At 34.5% G+C, this 10,174-nt stretch overlaps 1 long non-coding RNA gene across 4 annotated transcripts; it reads right to left on the minus strand.

Annotated features, from left to right (window-relative positions):
* Window positions 1-4,220: 4,220 nt before the first annotated feature.
* Window positions 4,221-7,844, minus strand: LOC124917746. 4 transcript variants are annotated; one of them, XR_007097212.1, is made up of 9 exons: window positions 7,365-7,844; window positions 6,279-6,379; window positions 6,068-6,124; window positions 5,775-5,973; window positions 5,569-5,686; window positions 5,379-5,486; window positions 5,095-5,256; window positions 4,577-5,010; window positions 4,221-4,364 (listed from the first exon to the last, which is right to left on the minus strand). It is a non-coding gene; the product is annotated as an uncharacterized LOC124917746 (long non-coding RNA). The 4 variants fall into 4 exon arrangements; XR_007097214.1 differs by lacking the exon at window positions 4,221-4,364 and having other exon boundaries at window positions 4,409-4,762; window positions 4,886-5,010; XR_007097211.1 differs by lacking the exon at window positions 4,221-4,364 and having other exon boundaries at window positions 4,409-4,788; window positions 4,886-5,010.
* Between the last annotated feature and the right edge of the window lie 2,330 nt (window positions 7,845-10,174).

A 10,174-nucleotide genomic window follows, 5' to 3' on the forward strand; every position in this document is an offset into this window, starting at 1 on the left:
CAATCTGGTCAGAATGATTTCTTCTCGAAAGAAGATCTTCGGTTATGATGTTCCTCTTTGCGCATTCCTGTGCTATCTCCTCACTAAACCCGGTCATGGGTTTCATGCCAACTCTTCCAAAATCTTGAACAACTAGAAGGTTGTCGACTATGTTTTTAGGGTAAATAGGCTCAGGTCGAAGAATCGAAAAAAGGAGGTCTACAACTCTGCTTTAACCTTATCCCTAGAGTCTGCTGTAGATTCCCTTCCCATATGATGTTAAAAGGGGGAAGAAAGAAAGGAAGAAAGGGAAAAAGATTAGCCTTAGACTTAGGGCGAAGGAAGAATCTTTTGATATTGTTTTGATCTTTTGATGTTTAAGGGTTGTTGTTTTTGAAAAAGGTGTTTTTATATTTTCTTTTGAAAAATATTCCTAACATTTCAAGTTAAATTATGTTTTTATCTGATTATGGCATATGAATAGTCTGTTGTTATCTACTGTATTACTCATATAATCTTTTATTGTGCAAAGATTTAACATCATCATCAAAAAGGGGGAAATTGTTGCGTCAAATTATTTTACTAAGGGTCAAATTACTTTGACTAATGTAATTTTGATGATGAGTTGGTATAAAACTTAAACTAAGTCGTCTAATTGTTTTTAGTACAGGTGTATCGAAAACATGTTATATTAAGACTAAGTCTGAATGAGGTTCATTAGACTGATTGGCTATCAGATATAGAGTTAGACGTGCAGTCTAACAGACATAGTTAAATGTGCAGTCTAACAGATGTAGTTAGACGTGCAGTCTAATGAATACGTAGTTAGACGTGCAGTCTAACGGATACGTAGCTAGACGTACAGTCTAACGGAGACGTAGTTAGATGTGCAGTCTAACAGACGTAGTTAGACGTGCAGTCTAACAGACGTAGTTAGACGTGCAGTCTAACAGACGTAGTAAGACGTGCAGTCTAACAGACGTAATTAGACGTGCAGTCTAACAGACGTAGTTAGACGTGCAGTCTAACAGACGTAGTTAGACGTGCAGTCTAACAAATGTAGTTATACGTGCAGTCTAACGAATACGTAGTTAGACGTGTAGTCTAATAGACGTAGTTTGACGTGCATTTTAACGGATACGTAGTTAGACGTGTAGTCTAACAGACGTAGTTAGACGTGCAGTGTAACGAATACGTAGTTAGACGTGTAGTCTAACAGGCGTAGTTACACGTGTCGTCTAACAGATGAGAGTTAGACGTGCTGTCTAACTCCTTCAGATTAGTCTGAAGGGAAACGTAGTTAGACGTTCCGTCTAACATATGAGAGTTAGACGTACAGTCTAACTCCTTCAGATTAGTCTGAAGGGAGACGTAGTTAGACGTGACATCTAACAGATGAGAGTTAGATGTGCAGTCTAACTCCTTCAGATTAGTCTGAAGGGAGACGTAGTTAGACGTTCCGTCTAACATATGGGAGTTAGACGTGTAGTCTAACTCCTTCAGATTAGTCTGAAGGGAACCGTAATTAGACGTGTCGTCTAATCCCATTAGACCAGGTGGTCTAATGGATCCTGCTATTAGACGTGGGCGTATAACTTCATTAGACTTGTCAGTCTAATTGAAAAACGTCTAATACCATGCTTAACCATTTGCTTGAAGCTAGCATCCGTCTACCCACGATCAACTAGCTGTATGCTACTCCTGCTCCACTTTTCAGTGCATATTAGTACGACAGTCAGTTACAACCAATTATATAATGCCACGTAAGCAAATATTCTTCCCACTACTTGTTTCTTGCAGGAATATCCTAGAAGAATATCCGGCGCACTACCAGATTGGTACGGCCACGATCCTGGTGCTCAGAGTCTGTTGTACCTGTGTACTATGGAGGCGTTCCAATGGAAGTTCGCCACGTGTCATTATAGAATATTCGATCGTTGGCTCCTACTCCCTATTTAAAGATCTTCAAGGACAACAGATGACACATCGATCGATCAGTCGCTGAACACTGAGAATACAAAAATGAACTACTAAACTTACTCACGAATTGCTTTCTTGGTTTATTGTGTGTTTATCAAGAGAGATAGAATCAAAGTATTGTCTAGCTAAGTGATATTATTCAATATATTGTAAGTTGAACAGAGTCTGTTCTGTTCAACAGTGAGCTAGCCATGCAACTGTATTTGATTCTAAGAAATGTATAGTGTATCCTTCTGGTAGTTGGAAGAAGGGGTGACGTAGGAGAGTTTTTCTATGAACATCCATAAACAAACTGTTGTATCATTTACATTTTGTCATCTTCTCATTTTTTGGTTCTTAGCTATAAACCTGAGAAAACGTTTCCGCACTTAAATCGTTCAAGAGTTTGCAAGGGTTTGTGAAGAATAGAAAGTGATTTAAATCCCTAACAAGATTTCTATCAAGTTGTTTATCGGACGCCGTCATCAATAGTCAGACCCCCGTCTCTATCGATTACGCCGATCCTATCAAAATCGTTTCAAAATGAGATGAGTCTCATCTTTGAATAAGAAACGTCACACAAGAATCTATGTTGAGGAGAGCTTAATTTAGAAAAGAACAAGACGTTAAATAATTTCAAAGTGAGATGAATCTCATATTTGAACAAGACATGTCGTCTAAAAGTATATGCCAAGAAAAACTAGATTTAGCAAGAGCAAGACGTTAAACAGTTTCAAAGTGAGATGAATCTCATCTTTGAACAAGAGATGTTATCCAAAAGTCTAATTCGAGAAGAAGTTGATTTAGCAAGAGCAGAACGTTAAACAATTTCAAAATGAGATGAGTCTCATCCTTAAACAAGACATGTTGTCGAATAATCTAGGTTGAGAAGAGAAAGAGGCTAAATGGTTTCAAGGTGAGATGAGCCTCCTTTAAACGAGACACGTCGTCCATATTCTACGCCGAGAAGAATTTGATTTAGAAAGAGCAAGATGTTGAACGTTTTCAAAGTGAGATGAGTCTCATCCTTGAACAAGACACATCGCCCAAAAATCTATATTAAGGAGAGCTCAACATAGAAAAGAGCAAGACATTAAGAAATGTCAAAGTGAGATGAGTCTCATTCACGAACAAGACATATCTCCTAAGAATCTATGTTGAGGAGAACTCAATGTAGAAAAATGAAAGACGTTAAACGTTTTCAAGGTGAGATGAACCTTCTATGAACGAAACACATCGTCCAAAAGTCTACGTCGGGATGACATGACTTAGAAAGAGCAAGACGTTAAACGGTTTTAGAGTGAGATGAGTCTCATTATTGATCAATACATGTCACCCATAAGTATATGTTGAAAAGACTCATCATGGCATGACCCTCGGATGGAAGTTGTGTACCAAAGGCGCCAAGAAACACGAGTCTCTTGTGAGATTTTTCAAGTTTATCTTTATACCTCTACACAACATTTAGATTATGTCGAAAGCTAACCCTAGCCAGGTGAAAAGATAGATTTTCAAGTACTTTTAGCTTACGTGGAAAGATAACTCTAGCCGGGTTAAAAGCTACATCAACAATTAGATTTTCAGATACTTTTAACTTATGTAAAAAGCTTACCCTAAACGGGTCAAAAGGTACAATGATTGTCAGATATGTTCAGTTTTTGTAGAAAGCTAAGCATAGTCGGGTCAAATGTTATCTTGATTGTTAAATACTATTAGCTTATGTTGCTCAGGGTAAAAAGCTAACTAGAATGTTAGGTACTTTTAGCTTACGTTGAAACTTAATTCGTCGGGTAAAAAGTTACATTGTCAGTTTGATTGTTAGGTAATTTTAGCTTATGTGGAATGTTAACCCTAGTCGGGTAAAAGTCAAGTGATACCAAGGTATACCAATAAAATGATCACAAGCTGGAATAAAAGTGACATTGGATGGATATCGACAATCACTACAACAAAAAAGACCTCTGGCGACCCTTAAAAAGAATTCTGCCAACCCTTAAAAGCGTCGCCAAAAATATCACCGACCCTTATTTTTGCGTCGCCGTAAACAGGGTTGGCGCAAGTTATAGCAACGCTTATTTAAGCGTCGGTAACATGAATTTAAGCGTCGCCAAAAACCCATTTAATTTTTAACCATTTTTATTTTTTATTTTTATTTTTATTTTTATTTTTATTTTTATTTGTATTTATATTTTTTTTAATTAAATAATCATTAAAAACATTTAAAAATCACTTTCTTTTCATTATTAAAAATTTAAATAATAACAAAAACATAAATTTTCTCATAAAATAATATCATAATCAAATAAATAAATAATTGTCACAACTCAATGTACAGAAAAGCTCAATCCATCAGCAGCCCTTATTTTCATAATGTTCACACCTACAACCTCACCATCAATGCTCACAAGAGGTCCAACTGAATTACCCTATTCAAACACATGTTTCTTAACTCTTTAAAATTGTATTTAAAATTGTAATCAAATCATATATAATCGATGGACATCAAAGTGAGGACAATCAGTATGTGAGTATTCCCTCCGCATTCCTCCAATAACCAAGTCGCTGCTTTTACGAATCTTCAAAAAGAGTACCAGCAAGCCAAATGGTGAACTACAATGGTTAAGATTAATAAGAATACCTCATAATGCCAGCTGTAACAATATTCTGAAGGGAAAGAGGACACCCCATTGCAAGCACCCAATCTCCAGGACGAAGGTTGCTTGAAGAGCCAAGTTTTGTAGATGAAAGTAGGGTTTTGGAGTCGATCTTCACTATTGCAATATTAGAGTGCAAGTCCGCGTTGATCAATTATCCTTCAAATGTCCTACCATCTTGTAATGTTACATCAACCTGTAAAAAACTACTCCTACAGCTCATACAAAACAAAATTAATAATCTTTACACTGACTCATACAAAACAAAATTAATAATCTTTACACTGACTGACCTTCCCCACTTTGGTTGACAAGCCATGGTGACTCACAACCAAATGAGCGCACGTCAATATAGTACCATCAGAATCCATTATGGTGCCAGAACCAACACTCTTTCCCAAGGTAACTCTGTGTAAATCTGTAAAATGAGAAACCCTTTGAAAGGTCAAACACCAAAAACTGAAATGTCAACTTCTTCTTTCTCCAGGTTCACTATAAACACCTTGTGAGACAGACAAATTAACTACAGTAGGACCAGTTATTGCAGCGACATTGGCAATTGAATCTCTACTGAAGCACCCATTATAACCTTTATCTTATTTGCTCGTATCTGCGGGTGGTGGAATATCTCCTCCAGACCTAGAGAAAAACAATGCCACATTTCCTGCCATTACAGAACCATGTATACATATTGAAGATGAAAAGGGGTGGTGGAACAAGATGAGTACAATAATTTAAAATAAATAAAAGCTAGTAAAAGATGATAACCATATTGAAGAGACACACCTAGGCAATTAAAAGAGGGCTGAAGAAACATTGGTCCCCAAGTTCTCCATGGCCACCAAGATGGATGATCATGCTTTGGGATATTAACAGAAATCAATAAGGATGGTCCTAAATGAGCAGAATAGTGTCACAGTCGAAATCGTAAAATGGTGAGACAGGTGAAGATTAGAAACAACTAACAAGTATTTACTTGTTGGGTCTGTGTCAATGTTTGAATAAAAATAAAGACCGGATTTAGCAGCAGCAATAGAAGCAGACAAAACGAGAGATCGAAGAAGAGAGCTTTTATTGGATGTAGGAAACCTCTTCTGTGAGTTCAAATAAGAAACAAAAGACTTATGAGGAGGAATAGCGAAAAGCAACAATCTATGAAAAGAAGAAGAAGATGAAGCCTACCAGAATAGTAACTTCTGAGTTCAACATTTTTCCCACCAATTTCACTTGTCGCATCAACAGACGAAGACAGTTTCTGTAGCAATAATGGGGATCTCTTGAAGAGTCTCTCAACAAAACTATTAGGAAGCTTTCTTCTATCAATAGAGATGTTGTATGTCAGGTTCAATATTACAAGTGATCCATTATGTTTTCCTTATCCCTGCAAGAATAATACAGATTGTTGCATGCTAAAGTTCAAGAAATATAATATGTGTGTTGTTGTTTAAGAGAAATAATTGTATGCATATTGGTACCTGGTTGACATAGATAATGGTACCTAATTGACTGGATAAGCTGCTCCATCAGAAGATCTACAAAATAGAGCAATGTAGTGATGAAGGTTTAGATATAGGACTCCAGATACAGAAAGAAAGCAGGTGGGTAGGTAACAAAAGAAGACAGATACCATTGTCTAGAGAATTCATAATTGAGACAACTGGGCACTAACTAAAGAACACTTCATACCTGGGCTATACTAGAGCTTGGGTGGATATAAACTGTCTGGGGATGTTTGAAGGTCTTATAAGCTCCACTCTTTTGCAGTCTTGCAGAATGGGGGAAGAAACCTGACCAACAAAATCTCAATTACCAAAAGAAGAAATGCTTTGAGGAAATCAGAATTAATCCAGGAGGGCCATGCCTGTGGTCTATACACTTATTTATTGCTTCAAAATCATTATCGTTAGATGTCAGTTCAATTTCAACCCGCTTTTGAGTATAAACCACACCCAATGGTGAGGACTTAAAGAATACTTGCAATAAACAAAATTTACAACAATATAGTAGAGACAAGAATGAAGATAATAGACCATAAGTTGCATTAGTACATAGTTAAAGACAACAACAATCAGTAAACTTAAAAGGCCATTTTTAAGGGCATAATTTTTTAAAATTTTGAGACCAAGATTTTACCCTAGAAGATAATAGACCGTAAATTGTATTATACTGTGGTTAAAGACTGGAACAACCAGCAAAATTAGAAAACCATTTAAGAACATAGTTTTTTTTATTATTTCACTCATGTTTTGCATGCACACAAGAGGTTAGGACTTAATCCCAGCGCCATGACCTCCCATTCAATCAAGTTTCTTCTATTAAAACCTCAAACTCATTGAACCTAAAACCTAATCCTCCTCTTAGTTCAAGACTCTTACCAGTTGAGCTAACATGAGTGATAGAACATAGCTTATATTGCATACAGTTCTTAGCATCTAGAAAATATATCTTATATAGAACAAGAGAACTTGAAAAAAACTAAGAAACTCCATTAAAATTAATAATCGGGACAAACAATCATAGAAAACCTGTCGTCTTAAGAAATACTACTATGTAATTGCAATTAATTGAAACTTTCAGGAATAGAACAATAATATTGCAGAATATTTCAGCAAATTTGCATAAACTTCAAAATAAAGTCAATGCATTGAAATTGTTTCACAGCTACCCAAACAAAAATTGCAGAACAATTATGATCCACTCTCTAGCTATATATGAATATAAGGAGTTACATTGATCGGTAAAAAACAAAATACAGCAGGCGTTAGTTTTCACCTGGAGTTACTGTTGTTTCTGCTTCTTCTTCCGAATTAGAATCGAGAGATGTTGGAGATTATTTTGATCGGTGTTCTAGATCTCAAAAATTGATTCGTTCGTCTTAGGGTTCATCTTTATTTATAGGAGTTCGATCCCTTCCATTAGGGTTCTGTCCTCTCCCTCTTCCCCGTGATCACCTTGCAGAAGTCGCAGCGTACGGTGTTTGTAGGTGAGTTTCCGTCTTTTTTCCTTTCTTGTTATCCTTTTTTCCTTGTTGAGTTGAAATGGTTTGTAGAAAAAGGAGAAGATTGGGGATCTGAGAAAGGTAACGAACCAGAAAGAAAATGTAGATCGATCGAGGAGAAAAACAACAGGAAGCGCAACGATCTGACGCCTAGAGTCTTTCATCTCTATCTCTGTGAATTCGCCCAAGCTTCCACTGCTCCATTGTTTGGCGGTGGAGTCTGGAGGTCGATTGCGGAGTCTGACGAGAGTTTGATTAGGTTTTAAGAGAGAAGAGGAATTGGGCTAGTGGTTTCTAATTTTAAAAATATATATACTAAATTTATATTCTTAAATTTAATATAATATTTAATTTGTATTATTTTTTACATTTTTATTTAATTAAATTTAAATAATAATTAATTAAAGCACAAATGTTTATAAAAAAATTAATAATAAAATTTAACAATTTTATGCTATAAAAATTTAATAATTAAATTTTAATGTTAATAAAATTATAAATAAAATTTAATTTGAAAAATTAAAATAATGAAATAAAATATTTATAAAGTTAAAAAGAAAAACATAACAATATTAAAATTTATAATTGTTAAAGTATTAAGTTCTCAACAAGTATTTATATAAAAAATTAATAAAGGTTGGTGCATGTACAAAGGTTGGCAAAAATTTATTTTCTTTTAATCTTTAGTCACGCTTAATATGCGTTGGCATATAAGAGTCGCCAAAGATATGTTTTGTTGTAGTGAATCAAGAAACAGAAGTCTCCCGCAAGGCTTGTCAAGTTCGAAATTTCTGTCCCTTTACCATGCTTTTAAAAATAAAATTTAGTCCAAAAATTATAAATTTGAAGATTTGATTGAGCGTCTATTTGTCATGCTTGGACATATGTTTTCCTAAACTCAGGTATTGTATTCAAATTTTGTCCAAGAGAGACATTCGAGGGACATTCTGCCGTCACTCAATTTTTTATAATTTTAAATATTCCCAAATTATTGAAATTATTTTCTAAATTTTTATAGGGGCATTGTATGAGATTAAAATAAATATTTAATTTAAAAATCAATGTTGTATCAACTTATTCTAATAATTAAATTATGGACTATTTAAACCAAATAAATTTATAAATAAATTTAAAAAATTAAATCAACCAACGAGATAAATAAATTAAAAAATATATACATGGTTGGTATTAATGTTGATTTATCTATGTTGCAAGAATTTAAAAACTAATAAAGCAAGAAGTTCAAAGTCCAAGTCAAGTAAAAGCCCAAAGTATAGGTATCTATATATATATAATGATGCTTAATTTTTAAAGTGTCCGGATTGCCGGGTCGAGAGCTGTGGTTAATTTGGATACTTGGGTCGGATTGTGGGTTTAGGGTTTAGGGTTTACCCGTTTTTAAATTTAAAACGGTTAAAAATAAAATTAAAAATGCTAGAGGTATGTTTCGAACTTGCAACCTAACAAAACAAGTACAACTCTTTAACCAACTAGGCTACAAAGACTTTATATTTTAAATTCAACACCAAATTTGATAAACGCGGGACGTTTTAACATTAATATAAGTTCAACTTTTTAACTAACTAATCTATATATATATATAATGATGCTTAATTTTTAAAGTGTCCGGATTTCGGGTCGAGAGCTGTGGTTAATTTGGATACTTGGGTCGGATTGTGGGTTTACCCGTTTTTAAATTTAAAACGGTTAAAAATAAAATTAAAAATGCTAGAGGTATGTTTCGAATTTGCAACCTAACAAAAACAAGTACAACTTTTTAACCAACTAGGGTACAAAGACTTTATATATTAAATTCAAACACCAAATTTGATAAATGCAGGACGTTTTAATATTAATATAAGTTAAACTTTTTAACTAACTAATATATAATGATGTTGAGTAAATGGATACTTGGGTCGGATTATGTGTTGACCCACCCATAAATTTTAAAAACGGTTAAAAATAAAATTAAAAATGTTATCCGTAATTTTTTTCACGGTTTTTTATATTATTACTCGTGGAAATGCACGGGCTAAATGCTAGTTAAAAGAAATAGAAGGCCCATGATTTATGCCCTGTCAACAATGTTTATTGCTGCCCAATTACCCATCAATAATCTGGATAAGGCGGGACCCACCTCCACCTTCTTCAATACTCATTCCAATGCCATCATTGTCTTCTTCAGAAGATCTATTTCGTATTTATTTTTTTTGAAAGCTAAAAAAATGTCATGTACAACCATTTCGTAAATGTTTTGAATCAATGTGACAAGGAGTCAATGAGGATTTCCAAATTAACATCCTTGTGCCTTGTCATCAGCTAGAGTTGACGGATTTGTCCTCCCAAATTTTAGAATGAGAAAAAGGGAAAAGAAATTATACATGGACATGCAAATAGAGGCATTTTTCTTTAACATGGAGGGTCAATGATAGAAAAGGGGAATGAAGAGCAAGCTATAGAGAGGGAGGAGCAAGAGATCACTATTGTTATTGTTGCTTAGAAGATATAAGGTAGGTGTATTAGTAGAAAAAGAGGCTTTGGTAATGAATTTTAGTAGCGCCTTTACTGATAATTTTTATCACTA

The sequence above is a fragment of the Impatiens glandulifera genome, unplaced genomic scaffold, assembly GCF_907164915.1.
Source record: "Impatiens glandulifera unplaced genomic scaffold, dImpGla2.1, whole genome shotgun sequence".
Taxonomy (NCBI): Eukaryota; Viridiplantae; Streptophyta; class Magnoliopsida; order Ericales; family Balsaminaceae; genus Impatiens; species Impatiens glandulifera.